Source organism: Anser anser, assembly GCF_964211835.1.
Source record: "Anser anser genome assembly, chromosome: 13".
Taxonomy (NCBI): domain Eukaryota; kingdom Metazoa; phylum Chordata; class Aves; order Anseriformes; family Anatidae; genus Anser; species Anser anser.
Genome location: NC_139734.1, coordinates 22,293,236 through 22,308,016, shown reverse-complemented (window position 1 = coordinate 22,308,016; position 14,781 = coordinate 22,293,236).

Here is a 14,781-nt window from a genome sequence, read left to right as displayed (position 1 = left end):
GCAACACCTCCGGCCTGGGGAGCTGGAGGCAAAGAGAAAAGCATGAGCAGATGTCCCCCACGGCGGGGGGCACGGCCAGCGGCCAGGGAGGATGAGCAGCAGCGGCAGGGGCGACCCCAGGCTGCATCCCGCGGCCACCAAGGGCAGAGCAGCATGCGCTGCCCAGCCCTTCCCCGTCCCTGCCATGGGCAGGATTGGGCTCGGTGGCAGCAGCGCGGGGAGCTGGGGCCGTCCCCGTGCCGTCCTCCCGCAGCACGAGCCGCGCCGTGGCCCCGCCGCAGCTGCAGGTTCCCGCTGGAGGTGGGAAGGGGCTGCCAAGAGCCATCACCCTCCTGCAGAAATGCTCCGGGGTCTGGAACCAATTATTCTCTGGGCCCAGGAATTAGCACATTACAAAGGCAAAATGACTTCAAGAACCTGGAATGGGATCAGTTTTTGCTCAAATTGTCACCTGCTGACCCTGCCCCTACCCTCGGTGCGGGGAGGGGAGGCTGCAGGGCAGCTGCGCAGGGCGTGGGGCCCTTTGAGGGCAGGAAAACCCTCGCCCGCACCCGGCAGCTCCGGGCCGAGGTTACGGAGAGGTGTTGGTGCTCGCTCCCCGCGTCAGAGGAATTTTTCTCATTCCCGGCTGAAGCTCTCCAGAGCTCAGCCCCAGCTGAGAAGTGACCCGGGGCTGCCACGCGCACCCTGCCCAGCGCCCAGGCGCACCCGGGTGCTTCCCACCCAAAAGCAGATTCTGGAAAAGCAGATTCTGCCCCGAATGGCTGCGGGTGCTCGGGGTGAGCTGCCCGTGGCTTCTGCAATCCCATCCCCTAGATCCCAAACATGCCTTCCTGAGCCCAGCCAACCCAGGGGCGGGTGCCTGGGGGGCACCGGGCGGCCCCGGTGGTCTCATCCCCACGCCACCCGGGGCAGTGCGTGGGTGAACCTGGGGGCTGTGCTGCCCCGTGCCCTGCGTGACCGGACCCCCCCCCCGCCTCCGCAGCCACCTCCTGGCTCCAGCTGGAGAGAAATCCTGCTCTCGCCTCGCGACCGAGCTAAGCGAGCTGGAGAAAATCAACACGGGATTTGCATTAACAGCAGTCGCTACAACAAGAGCGCAGCCAAGCACAATATTGGGAACCCAGTTTCCCCTCCGTCCTTAGTGCTTCCAGATGGAGCCCCTCGCACAGACCAAAGGGTAGGGGCACAGCCACAGCTCGGCTCTCAGCATGGATGCTTTCTGCAGCCCCTGCCCCGGGGGGGGGTGAGGAGGGACAGATCTGCCCTTTGTTCGAGCTCCCAGCCCCGCGCCAAAGCAGCAGAGAGACCTGCAGCTTCCCCAGCTTCCAAAGCAGCAGATTTATTTCCGCTTACATCAGAGAAAGTTTTTTTTTAAAAAAAAAAAAGAGAGAGAGAGAGAAATAGATCAGGATATTCTGTAGGTCCCGCGGGCTCTGTATAGGGGAAGACATCCTTGGAATAACATCACTGGCCCCAGCGCTGCCTGCTGAGGCCAGCCAGGACCCGGCCTCTCTGGGCACTAAAATCGCTCTAGCAGAGTGCTAAAAATATTCACGACCCAGGAGGGAGTCGTCACCACCGAGCGGGCCCCAGGTATTAAGTAGGTAGCAAGACCTGGCACGGGCTGCTTGGCTTACACCTAGGCACACGCGCTTGTGTTTGCCATCAGAGCAAAGATGTTCCCGAGGCAGGGGCCAGACCCCGCCGGCTGGCTCGGCGCCCGCGCCCCCCGCCAGGAAAGCCCTTCCCGGCCGAGCTTTATTTCAGGCTGCCTGCGATAGGGAGCGAGCCTCCCCGCACAGACGTGGGGCGTGCGGGTGCAGCCCTGCCCCGCGGCACCCACGGTGCTGCCGTGCCGCTCTGTGCCTCCCCTCCACGCCTCTGCTCGCGTCCTCGTCCTAAAATGAGCAGGATAATTTGTGCCCAGGCTTTGCATGAGACCTCTGTCGCCTTGGGCAGCGGCTCCTGCTCCTCGCAGCCACCAGCACACGGAATGGCTTTCACTGCTTCCTCCAGGCAGCCCGAGAGCGAGCGAAGGGCTCGTCCATCAGCATTAAGCCAGCCGGCTGCTGTCTCTGGGACAAAAAGCCCCGAGCGTGAACAAAGCACCTTCAGACAGACGTGAAAATCAAATTTAAGCCGCGGGTTTCTCATTTTTTCACCGGCAGCCCCTCCAGCCTTTCTTCACCACGGCGAGAGGACCCGAGGCAGCCCGTCCTGGCGGAGCTGGGGACGGATGCGACCGTCCCCGTCCTGTTTAGGCTCGGGCTGTTTACGGACCGCCGGCGGTGTTTATCGGCCCGCCCGGACCCGCTGCAGACCGGAGGCAGCTGCAGCTGTGGGGAGGGCCGGGGAGGGGGGCTCCTTTCCGAGGATGCTCTCCAGCTTGCAGCTTGTTTATGGGGCCGTGGCTTCCCCCGCTGAGCCCCCGCAGCTGCGCCCTGCACGGGGGTGCTCGGGGCCGCCCCAGCCCGCTCGCTGTCAAGATCTCTGTGCACGTGGAGGTCTCGAGGCCCTAATCCTGGGCGGGAGGAGGAGGGACAGGAAGGGGCTGAAGGTAGGAACACGGCTTGGGTCCTTCGGCCAGGAAACCCAGCCAAGTTGTGAGCCGCCTGCTACTTCCAGTGGCACGTCTTACCCAGAAGGGCAGCATGGGGTCGGGCTGTAGGAGCACAGAAGCACCTCTACCCCAGGGCCATCTGCGATGGGAGCAGAAACCTGATGAAGAGTAAGAAGAGCACGGCACGGGTGGTGCTTCCCCAGGTGCTTCCCCAGCCTCTCATAGTTTCCAGCCCAGGCCGGTCTGGGAGCAGCAACCCCCAGAAGTTACTTTTCCATGCGCTTTTCAAGTCTCCTCTTGCATTTGTGTAAAGTTTTAGGCCCGTGGACTTTCAAAAGGGGTTTTTGCTGGGCACGGCAGAGCAGCCGCAAGCAGGAGGTGTGAAGGCACACGGCCAGCAGAGAGGAGAGCTGGCCACGGAGCAGGCCGGTCACTGCGCACTTCCCATCACGGCATCTTCTCGCAGCAGATGCAATGCAGGCGGCCTGCAGGACTGTGCAGGGCAGGGCTACGAGGGCAGGACTGTGAGGGATCACCAGAGCTGTGGGGCAGAACCAGAGCAGCAGGCACAGAGAGCAAAGGGCAGGTGCTGGTGGAGCCACAGGGGAGACCTGTGCCACCCGGGGAGCGCTGGGGAAGTGCCTGCGGCACGCGCTGCACCTGCAGCATGCCAGGCTCCGCGTTTCTAAGCTGCAGATTTGCTCTGCGTCCTAAAGAAAAGCCCCTCGTAAAACCTGCCAGCCCTGAAGATAGATAAGTGGGGAGATAAGGAGAGACGGGATGCCGCAGGGGGGTGTGCGGGTGCCTGGTGGTCTGGGGTCCGGACCCCAGAGCGAGGGCATGGCCAGGACGTGGCTGAACGGTGAGGGGTGAGGGCTGCAGCTTCGCTCTGTCCACGGGTTTCCCGAGAGAGGACCGAGGAGCTCCGTCAGCCTTTGCTTTCGTCATTCCAAGAAGCAGGACAAGCCATCGGCCTGGGAGCCACAGAGCGACTTCTTCCTGCTCCTACCAAGGCCACCACCAACACGGGGCAATTCCCCCTGCTTTCTTATCGGGGCCCAATAAAGCCCTGCCTCTCACCGCAAGCACTCCCGGCTCCTTTTCCTGCGGTGCCTGCGGGCGCAGCGCTCGGCCAGCCCTGCCCAGCCTGGGGGACACCGGCCCTTGCACCCCGGGAGCTGCCAGGGGCATTGCAGGCAATGGCTCGGTGGAAATACCCACAAAATGGGTCAGAAACTGCTCTTAGCAAACGCCCGTGCGCAGGACCAGCCCGACCTGGATGGTGCCCGAGGCAGAGAGGTCGGGAGCACGGGGCAGCACGGGGCAGCACGGGGAGCAGGCAGAGATCTGCGCTCCCCGCAGATAAGGGAGGATGTAATGGCTGGTTTTACACACCGAGATACAAAAAGCCAACTCGGGGAGGATAATTGCTCGGAAAACAAAGGGGCGCTTCATATTTCTTGGCTCCCTGACAGAATTAGCGCAGCGAGCGCTCCCTGCTTTTCTTTCATTCTCCTCCAAAAACATCACTTTCCTCGGGGAGGGCCAGGAGGAGGCAGTGGGAAGGCAGCGAGCACCGCGTCCAGCTGCAGGCAGGGAGCGGGGCTCTGCCGGGACCCCTCGCCTGGCAGGATGCTCATCCCGGGGCCAGGGGATGCTCGCCCCATCCCGCACCCCGGAGGTGGAGCCCCGAGGCCGGGGTGCCCGTGGCAGCTCCGCCAGCCCCCTCCACGCTGCCCGGGCTTGCGCGTGTCCGCGGCGGGGAGGCAGCGTGCCAGCGGCGCGGGCTGATGGGCGAGTGGCGGGGAGGCGAGCAGCTGGGGAAGAGCCTCGGAGGCTTTTTCCCAAGCTCGGCGAGCTCTCTGAAGCGGCGTGGCGCTCGCCCCCGTACCCAGGTGTCCTTTGAAATGGAGCTAGGCAGCTCCAGCGCCGAGCAAGCCGCGGCAGGGCAGGGCAGGGCAGGGCAGGGCAGGGCAGGGCGAGCGGCCGGCGCGGGGCACCGTGCCCGGGCTGCGGGGCGCGGACGGGCAGATGGGGAGGTTCGTTGTGAGATGTGGGGGTGGCACTGCCCGGCCCCGCTGAGCCCCAGCCTGGCAAAGCAGCAGTGAGAAACGTGCCCCGTGGGGTTTTTACCGCCTTGGGGGAAGGAAGGAGGAGGAGGAGGGCGGCAGGTGAGAGGGGAAGAGAGGAACGGGATGGAAAATGGGAAAGGGGTGGGGTAAGGAGAAGAGGAACGCGGCTGTGCTGGGGACCTCCACCTGTAGGCACCCGGCCCCGGGGTGACGTCCCCAGTGCCACCACCCCAACCCAGCACGGGGGGCATCGCACCCGGGCCCTGGAGGTGCCAGAGCCGCCTGGGATCGAGGCTGCCCCTGCTTTACCCCAATAGATGGTGCACGTGAGCCCTGCCATTAGTCAGTCCCTATGGCTGGGGTGCCGGGAGTGGGGGGCGACACCCAGTGCTCCCCCCGTCCCCCCCCATAACCCCCCACCCCTGTGCTCACCCGCCCCCCCTGCCCCGGCTGCAGCTTTTCAGGCCTCCCCATAAAGAGTGTTATTCAGGGCTGGAATTAAAAAGCTTAAGTGTAAAAGAACGCTAAAGGGAGCAGTGGAAGAACCGGATTTTCTTTTATTTGATTTTTTTTTCTTTTCTGAAGGATGCTGTATTGAGCCGAACATGACAAATATGCCAGGAATGTTTGCCCTCGGGGCTTGGGAGAGCAGGGAAAGGGCCCAGAGAAAGGCACCGCTGGCACCTTATCAATGCACCGGCCCCGCTGTTTGCGCAAAAGCAAAGCACCGGCAGCAGGTCCCCGTGCCCCGCGGGCAGGATGCCACCGAGCGCGGGTGCCTGCCGTGCCGCGGGGCCGTGCCACTGCTGCAGCGATGGGTGACCTCCCCTCCGGCTGCACGGCCACCCTGGGCACCGGGCAGCCCCCTGCCCTGCCCCACCTCCTCCTCAGGAGATGAAACGGCAGCAGAAAATGTCACAGCCTGCCCAGGGACCTGGTCGAGATGCGCCGTGGTGAGGGGGAGAGCACTGCCTGCCTCGGGGGCTGCTCCAGCATCGTGCTGGTGTCCTCCCTGCTGGCCTCCCATTCCTCTGCCCCATCCCAAAGAAATCCTTCCTCCCGAGGAGCCCTCTCTGAGCACAGATCACGCGCTGACTGCCAAGGCTCCCCCATCGGTGTCTCCACACCGAGGAGAGAGCCCCGGCCCCGCTGAGCCGCACAGCCCCGGCCCGCGAGGCAGCCCCGCGCAGCAGGCTGGGGCCGGGGCTAATTAACAGTCCTCGTTAAAAATATATTGTGGTTGGTTTAAACGAGGTTCCCCCGAGCCAGAGGAAGCTGGTGAGGGACTGCGGAGAGATAGCGAGCGAACGAGGCGGCCAGGGAGGGGGAGGCGGTGGCTGGGTGCATTTATTTCTTTATTTACTTCCATTTCTAAAATAAAATAAAGTGCCTCTCTGTAGCTGTAGGCGCCCTAACGTCTATTAAAGTACCACATAGGAAATTGTAAAGTACAGGAAAACAGCCCAATCAGCCTGACCCCTTAACAAACTCCAGCCATAGCCAAAGTTGCAGAGTAAACAAAGCAAATCCTCCGCCGCCGCCAGGCCTCGCCCGGGCGCTGGGGCTGCTCTCCCGGCCACGCCGGCAGGGATGGCCCCGCAGGGATCCCTCCAGGATGCTCCCACCTGCCCCAAACCCGAGGATGCTCCGCCTGGCTGCAGCCCCTTGGCCAAAAGGCTGGTGGTGAACAACCCAGGAGCTCGGAGGGTAAGGTTTCCTTCAAAGCGCGATGCTTCCTCTCCTCCGCGCTGCAGGGCACGATGCTCGGGGCCAGCCGTAGGTCCCGTCTCCCCCTCAGTCTCCGGCTGCTGTGCCCCTGAGCCTCGGCTTTGTCCCAAGCCCCCCGAGCCCCTCGGACACCCACGGCAGGGCACCAGCCCCACAGGCAGCCGTTAGCGTTGGTCCCACCCAGGTACGGCTCCGTTTCCCTGGACACAGATAATTCAGCCAGAACCTGAGCAATTTTCTGCGCACAATAGCCAGAAATTTGCTCTCAGCGGCAGGCTCTGAAATCAGCATCCCAGCAGAGACAGCCTGGATTAATCAGGCCGGCCACAACTCGGAACAAACCTGCTGATTAAGTCTTGGCAGAGGTGCTCAGGGCCTCCCCGCACCTCCTGCCCCAGCACAGCACGAGCTCCGAAATCTCTCCGGAGAGACGGAGTGCGTTCCTCCGAGCTGGCTGCCACCAGCGCTCAGCCTCTGTCCCCCACGTCCCTCGTGCCGGGGACATGGCCTGAGTGTGCCAACCCTGCCCATCCCGGGGGGATTCCCCCGGTGCCACCCGGACCCGTGGCAGGGGAGGCCGGAGGGGGAGGCCGGACGCGTCCTCCCTCGCCGTGCGCTCTCCGCCTGGCGCAGCGGCCGGATGTTTACGTGATGGTTTCTGGCTGGTGAAGGACACGCAAAGCCTCGAAAAAAAAAATCAAAAAAAAAAAAAGAAATGGAATAAAGCAAAACAAAACAAAAAAAATCCCCTGTTGTTCCCTCCAGCGGATGGAAAGTAAACACAGCTGCTCCGCTCGCCCCGAGCAGGGGCCGCACGCCCCGGCCCCCGCCCTGCGCCCCGCGGTGGGGACGCGCACCCGGGGGGCCCCTTGCCACGCGGGGACACCCGGCCCCCAGCTTCTCCAGCACAACGGGACGGAGCAGGAGGTGTTTCTGCAGAGGGCCACGTCGCCACCGTGGCCATGGAGTTAGCACCTTCCTCTCCCTGGCTCATTTTTCCTTCCTCGCTGCGATGCCCGGAGCCGACGCCAGGCTTGGCTGGGCGGGGGGTGCACAGTGGGGTCACCCCCGAGGATGCCACGGGTCCCCCAGGCAGAGCCAGAGCCCGGCAGCGGCATGGCGTGAGGGTTGCGGGCACCACCCCAGCCAGCATTTCCTTACCTTCCTTCTCCCTTCCTTAATTTCCGAGCGGCGGCAGCTCCCCGCGGCGGGGCTCGGCGGCCCCCACCCTGCCCGACCCGAAACCGGGGAGCTCCCAAAACCTTTCCCATATTTCCTATGCAACGGCGGCAGCTGCGGGGCAGAGCCGCGGTGGGAACCTCCCCGGGTGCTTCCTGCCCCCCCGAACCGCTCGGGGCTGGGATGCGAATCCCAACCCGGCACCCCGCAGCCCCCCCCCAGCCCCAGCGCAGGCACCGAGCATCCCCCCCCCCCGGTTCCACCCCACTCGGGGGGGGTCCCCGCACGCAGCCCCCGGCCCCCAGCCCCCGGCCCCCATCCCCCGGCAGGCTGCGGTGTGCTGGGGGCTGCGGGGTGCCGGGGGGGGCTGCGGGGGTGCGGGGGGGCCGGGGGTGCCGGGCCGGAGGCTGCTCCCGGCCCCGTCCGTGGAGCTCGGCTGTCCCCTAGCGCCCGCCCGGCTCACGGCACAGCCAGGCAGATGCGGGAACTGGGGAGCTCTGCCCCACCGCGCCCGACCTCCCCCGCTCAGCCTCCCCCTCCACTTCAGCCTCCCCTTTTTTTTCTTTCTTTTTTTTTTTTTTTTTGGCCCTCCGCTTCTTGCTGGCCTCCCTCCCCTTTTCGGACTCCAGTTTTTCTGGTCTCCAGCACCCTCCTGCCTCCCCCACTCCTTTCTCTTCCCCTCTCCTCCAGGCCTCCCTCCGTTCCTCAGCCTCCCACTACTTCTCAGTCCCGACCTCTTTTTCAGCCCCTTCTTGGCCTCCAGCCCTTTTCCAGCCTCGCATCCCGCTCAGGCTGCCCATTTCTCTTTTGGCCCCTATTTTATTTCATTTTTCCCTCTGGGCTTCCAGCCCTTTTCACCTCCCACCTATTTCAGTTCCCACTTCTTCTCAGCCTCTGGGTTTCTGTTTTTGTTTGTTTGCTTTTTCCCCACCACAATTTTAATTCTTTTGCTTGACCTCCCACCCCTTTTTGGCTTCTCCTTTTTGCCTGGCCTTCCCACCCCTCTTTGACCTCTATTTTTTTTTTCCTGGGCTCCCCACCCTTTTTCGGCCTCCATCTCCTTTTCAGCCCCCGCTCTGGGGTTGTGCGGGACACAGTGCTCCTCAGAGCAGGTATTTAATTGCACAAAATAAGGTGACGGACCTCTAATTCGGCTCACACCAGCCGCACCCCACGGTCAGGCAGGGACCCAAGGGCTCCGATGCTCACGCAGACGGAGGCAGCAGTGAGGCCCGAGGCCGGCAGGAGGCTCAGCACTGCCCATGGGGACCGGGGACCCCTGGCCAAGCAGCAGAGGGCCCCTGGGACCGGGGCAGGCACCACCGTGCTGGCCCCAACCTGCCTGGCTGGGTTCAGGTCTGCCCCGGCCGAGGCCGAAGGCTCCTGCCCCTGCCCCTTTTTGCTGTGCCTCCCCTCTGCCTGCCCCCCTCTGGCACAGCCCTGCCCCTCCCCGTGCCTCCCCCCCCTCTAGAGGGATGCTTTGTTTGACAACCTGCCTGCTCCCCGCTTAAAACCTGCCCCGGCTGCGATGGGGGCAGCTGGGGGAAGGGGCTGCTATCGGCCCAGGGTCAGTCCCGCAGGACAGACACTAATCCCCGGGGATGAAGGTTTGTTTGGAAAGAAAAACGAAAAGAGCCGGGGGGGCGCGCCCCAGCCCTGCCCGCGTCCCCAGCACCGCCAGCGGGTGGGCGCAGGGCTGCGGCAGCCAAAATGGGTAAGGGAGCAAAGAGGGGGGCACTGATGGGCTGTGACGGCCCTGAATGTCCTCACCTGGGCTCCCCACACCTGCCCACGGCTCCATTTAAGCTCGGGCCAGGGCTCTCTGCCCCTTCCTGTGCTCAGGGCAGGCACGCTTGTTTCCAGCCCCCCTCTGGCCGTGCCTCCAGGACGGACACCAGCCGCGCCGCGCAGGTAATTCCTCCCTGGGGAGGGCCCTTGGAGGCACACTGGGGCTTGTCTTGAGCCCTGCCTTTGGCTGGGGCTCCTGGGGAGCAGTCTCTGCCTGCCCTGGGGGGCTGCACCCTGGGGGCAGACCCCCTGCGCTGGGGTCACCCCGGTGCCCTGCCCCCGGGGATTTTCCCGGCTCCCATTTTCCTGCCGGGAGCTCTCCCCCAGCATCCCCCCCCCATTACCAGGGTCCCCACGCGTGGGGCTGGGCCGAGGGGCGCAGTGGTGCCGGCGGCCCACGCGGGGGCAGCAGAGGGACAGGGATGCTCCGGGGGGGGGGCCGGGGATGCTCCCGGGGGCCGTGGTGCTCCTCTCCCCCCAGGCATCTCCAGGGCCTGCCACTGCTAACAAGGGCATTTCAGCTTTAACCACCAAATAAATAAAATAAATAAAATAAATAAAATAAATAAAATAAATAAAATAAATAAAATAAATAAAATAAATAAAATAAATAAAATAAATAAAATAAATAAAATAAATAAAATAAAATAAAAGAGGAGCAGCCACCAGCGCCTGGAGGTGCCGCCTTCCCACCGGCACCGTGGGGTCGGGCTGCCCTGACCCACCGTGGCTGAGGCCCGGACCCAAAGACCCCTGCCCCAGCAGGAGGAGCATTCCCGGCCCCCCCAGCCGTGGGTGCAGAGGCGCAGGTCTCAGCCCGGCTGCAGCCTGAAGCTGATACGCATGCACAGCCCCCCCCACCAGCCCCCTCTTTCCCCCCCCCCCTCCCCAATGATCTTCAAAGCCAGAGACCTGGCAGCCGTTCTGAAGGCCGGGCAGAGCCTCCATGCCCCAGCTTGGCACGCAGCTCAAAGGCTCAATTAGCAACATCTGCTTTTGTGGGCTGCAAAACCCGCTCCCCTCCCTCGCTCCGAGTGCTCGCAGCTGGGAGCAGCATGGGGCCGCAGCCCGGGGGGGGGCTCCGCCAGGCGGCCCCAAAGGCTGCCCCCCGCGGGGTGGCCGTCCTGCTGGCGTGGCGTGCCACCTTCACCCCGTGCTCCTCGTCCCTTGGGTGCAGGGCGTGCCTCCGGCTGGGGCTGGGGGCGAGCAGGCTGGGGAGCAGATAAGGGACGTGTACAATATAGGGTGATGGAGCCCAAACTGGGTGGGGATCAGGGACTTCTCACCCCAGGTAAGTGTAGGGGCCCTGGAGAAGTGTGTGCGTGCTCATCTCTTCCAGGAGATGCTGAAAAATGCCAGAGAAGGCACAGGAGAGGTGCAGGGAGGGCAGAGGGTGCTGCACCCCTGCCCCGCTTCCCTCCGAGCGGGGACCGATGGCCCATGCTGGGTGCAGGGCGGCAGGACGGGGGGTGGGACGGACACGGGTCGGGGTTCACATGGAGAGCACCCCCAGGAGGGACCTGCTCCCAGGGCTGGTGGCAGCAGGGGAGCAGTGGGGTCCGTGCCCTGTCCCTCCCCAGGCCTCCCACCTGCAGAGGTGGGTCTGGGCTTCGCCCTGTGCTGGGGCTGGGGAGCAAGGGGCTGGGACAGGCTTCGTGCGCCTGGCAGAGCCGGTGAGGGATGAGCTCCAGGTCACTCAGTGAAAAGCCACGGGGCAGGCAAAAGGGAGAGGCACCAGAGAAGGGGAGAATGGCCTGCGTGCTGCAAGCATAGAGCAGAAACCCAAATGGAAACCAAATGAAAACCAAAAATCCTAGGCCATGCACCGCGGGTCCCTGGGCACGGGGCCGCTCCGGAGAGAAGAGCCCAGCACCGCTGTGCTGGGAGGTGATGTGGCAGCTCTGGCCGTGGCCCCGATGGGAAATGCAGCCCGTGGCCTCGGGGCTGTGAGAGCCCCCCGCCACCTCCCATTGTGTGGGAGCTGAAGCAATCGGAGCCCTTGCCCGAGGAGCCGGGAGCCTGGTGGCCCTGGCCAGCGCGGGGCCGCGCGCTCTGGAGGCTTTCCCAGGGGGGCCGTATAGAAGCAGGGCTGGGCGCTGTTGACATCGTCCCGGCTGTGTCGAGAAACGCGGCCAAGCGGCGCCACGCGAGGGCCACCGGCGTCGGGAGGGGACGGGGCTGGGGGGAGAGGAGGATTTGTGAATGGGGCAGTGCTGGAGGGGGGAGAGCGCGGGGTCCCCCCTGGAGAGGGGCTCCTCAACCTCCCTGTGAGCCAGCGAGGGCAACTGGGTCCTGGGGGCGACCTTTTGGGGCAGGGGACTGCTGAGGGCTGGCACCTGGGTGAGCACAGCCTGGGCACCAAGGCACGGCTCTCCTGCCCTTCCATTTCCCTTTGCGTGGAGGTTTGGGATGTCAGGATGTCCGTGCCCCTTTCTCCTCCACCTTCTGGCAGTCGTATCTGGTTACGCTGGATTTGCTGCTCACCAGAGCAAGGGTGGCTGTGGAGCTCTCAGGGCCTCTCTCAGTGCCGAGCAACCTCATCCTGGCTGCTGCAAGCCCTCCCCAACTGGGGGCATCCCTTTGGGGGATCCCGCTGATGCCCAGCAGGGCCTCCCCCCTAGGTGGGAGCTGGCTTCTAAAGCTGCTGGCACCAGAGTCACCCAAGGTGGGATGCTCCTCGTGAGATACAGCCCCCAGACACCAACCTGTGTCCTGCTGGTGTCTGCTCCATCGCCATCAGCCCGGTGAGGGGTACACGGGGGGCCGTGGGCGACACACCGTGCCTGGAAGCCACTGAACGTGAGCTCAGAGCTGCCTGCAACCTGCCCTGGCTGCAGGGGCTGGCCCTGGGCGCTTGGGGACAAGCTGGGATGGCCCTTTCTGGGTGCAGAGGCGTCTGCAGAGCTGTGCTGGCTGTGCCCGCAGAAAGCTGCCAGGGTGACGCGGGTGCACACGCGTGCCTGCTGCCACCAGAAGCTGTTGCAGCCCTCCCTGCTGCCACCCCCACGGCAGCCCCTGAGGGGCTCCTCGAAGTGCTCCAGCCACACCTGGGGACGTGCGCCCCGGTGTCCCTGGTGGCTGCTTGTGTTCCTGCCCCTCGTCTCCTCTGGCACCTGGTCCCTCCCCCTCCTGCGGTGGGTAATAACTTGACTTTCCAAGCCAAATTCCAAGAGCCCCCAAAAGCGCATCACGGAGAGCCCTTCGCAAGGAGCAGACCAAGCCTTGTTGCACGCCGCAGCACGCAGCAAGATGCTGGGGGGGGGGCTTCCTTGCCGGTTTGTCCCCCCCCAATGCCTCTGCTTGAGCCCGTGCGTCTGTGCCTGGCGTCGGAGAAATGTTAACAGAGCGCCCTGCCCACCGGGCAGCCGCAGTGCGTGGAGACAAGGCCGGGGAAGGCTGAGCAAACGGAGCCGTTTGCCCGTGAGGGGCCGTGTGTACACCATTATTTTTTTTTTTTCAATGAAAGAGCGGGGGCTGGGAGGAGCAGTTAATGTTTTCCCAGCGAGGGAAAACTGGGGGAATAGCAGCGCGCCCTGGAAACGGCCCCTTCCTCAAACAGGGCCGTGTTTGAGCAGCCTTATCTGGGCTCGGCGCTGCCGGCGGGGCAGGGGCAGGCTCTGCAGCCGAGCTGCCCTGAGCAAGCACAGCTGGGGCGAGCTCCCAGCAGGGCCCCGAGCAGCTCGCGGCGTGCGCCCTCCCTGCCGCACGCCTCTGCCTGCGTCCAGCCCCCGGGCACGCACCTCATGCACCAGGGGAGCAGGGGCAGGAGGAGAACAGGGTCCCCATGCCAGGCAAAAAGCTGAAATGGGATGGGAACAGCGGCGCTTTGGGGAGACAAGTGGGAATTAAGAGAAAAGGCTTAAAAAGCAGCTCCCTGCTGAGGAGAGGAGGGAGAGCAGGTCCTCTCTGCTGACACTAATAGCTCCTGGAGCGCTGGGCTTCCTGCAGCCAGCAGGGCCTTAGCAGGAGCCCCAAACCCAACCCTATGGGATGCTGCCTCCCTTCCTGCGCCGAGCCTCGCATCACCAGCGTGCGGGGCTCTACAAGGGGAGGAAAATCCTCCGGCAGGGCTGGGTGGCGAAGAAATAAGGAGGCAGGACCCTCCTGGCTCAGAAACTGGACGGGGGCTTGGCCTCGGCTGCTGAATTCAGTGTAGGGGACGGAAGTAAGGGCTCGGGGGGGTGGTGAGGGCAGAAAGGAGAGGCGAGAATCGGGCCAGTACAGCTGCGCTGGAGCCGCCTGTCCTGGCAGCCCCGTGTACAAGGGGGCCGCTGGGGTGCAGGGCTCAGCCTCACACCTCCCGAGCCCCAGGAATCCTGCCAGGGCCCCACAAAGGCAGGAGCAGCGCTGGGACAGGGTGTGTGGCCCTGGTCCCCTGCCCAGAGCGGGTCCGCAGGGCGCTGGGGCACTTTGCTGTCAGCATCCCCCGGGGCACGTAAGGGTTTGGGGTGCTGCTGTCCGTTAGCTCTTTTTAGGAACGCCAGCAGCGTGCTGCGGGCCTCCTGCCTGCCGTGCTGTCCCCGAGCCAGTCCGAACGTACACATCCTGAAACACAAGCTCACCCTGGGCTCACAACAGAGCGCGGGGACGGCACGGGGCGGTGAAAGCCCCCAGGCAACACGGGCCGCCAGGAGGGAGATTTAGACGAGGTTAGATGAGGGGCACGCTGCTCCCAGCACGCACGGAGTGGGGCATTTGTGCCTGTGTCGGGGCTGCTCCAGTGCAGACGCAGGCTGAGGGCACACGATTTATTTCCAAAATGATGGCTCTGGTGCCCCAACCTTTGTATGACCATGCACGCACAAGGGAAAGAAGCCCTGCCAGAGGAAGCCCAGGCCTGCAGGATAAATCTCCGGCAGCTCTAGCATCTCCTCCGAGGTGGGAGGTGGGCCGGGAGGTGGGCCGAGCAGAGGGGAGCTGTCCCCGGGGCTCTGCAAGGCGCTCGTGCCCCAGCTGGGAGCTCAGCCCCCAGCCCGCGTTGCAGTTTTGCTTCTGTCACTCCCGGCGATGTTCGACATTTGTTCGTTCTGGCTGCAAAGCCTCTCTTGGCTCCCCACCAGCTATTTTCTCACCTCGGTGCCTCAGCTAGCGCGGAGCTACCTGTCGGAGCTCAGGCGCCAGACGAACGCGCTCTTGGCTCGGGCTGTGCTGCGCGGACACCCGGGCGCCGATCGCCTCCTCCGAGGCACCCCTGGGTGCCCTCCCGCCCGCAGGCCCTGCCCTGCAAGGGGAAGGAGAAGAGAGAAGGAAAGGAAGGAGAGAGCCACGGAGCCCGTGCTCCGTCCCGGACAGGCTGGGATGGCGTGTGAGGGTCAGGGAGGGCGGCAGCTCGCCCCTTGCGGGTGACTTCCCTCAGGCCTGCGGGGCGAAAATAAACCCGCAGGTGATTCCCCAAACCTGCGGGGTGCCCCCTGCGGCTCCCCAGGCCAGCCCGAGGCAGCCGAGGCACCC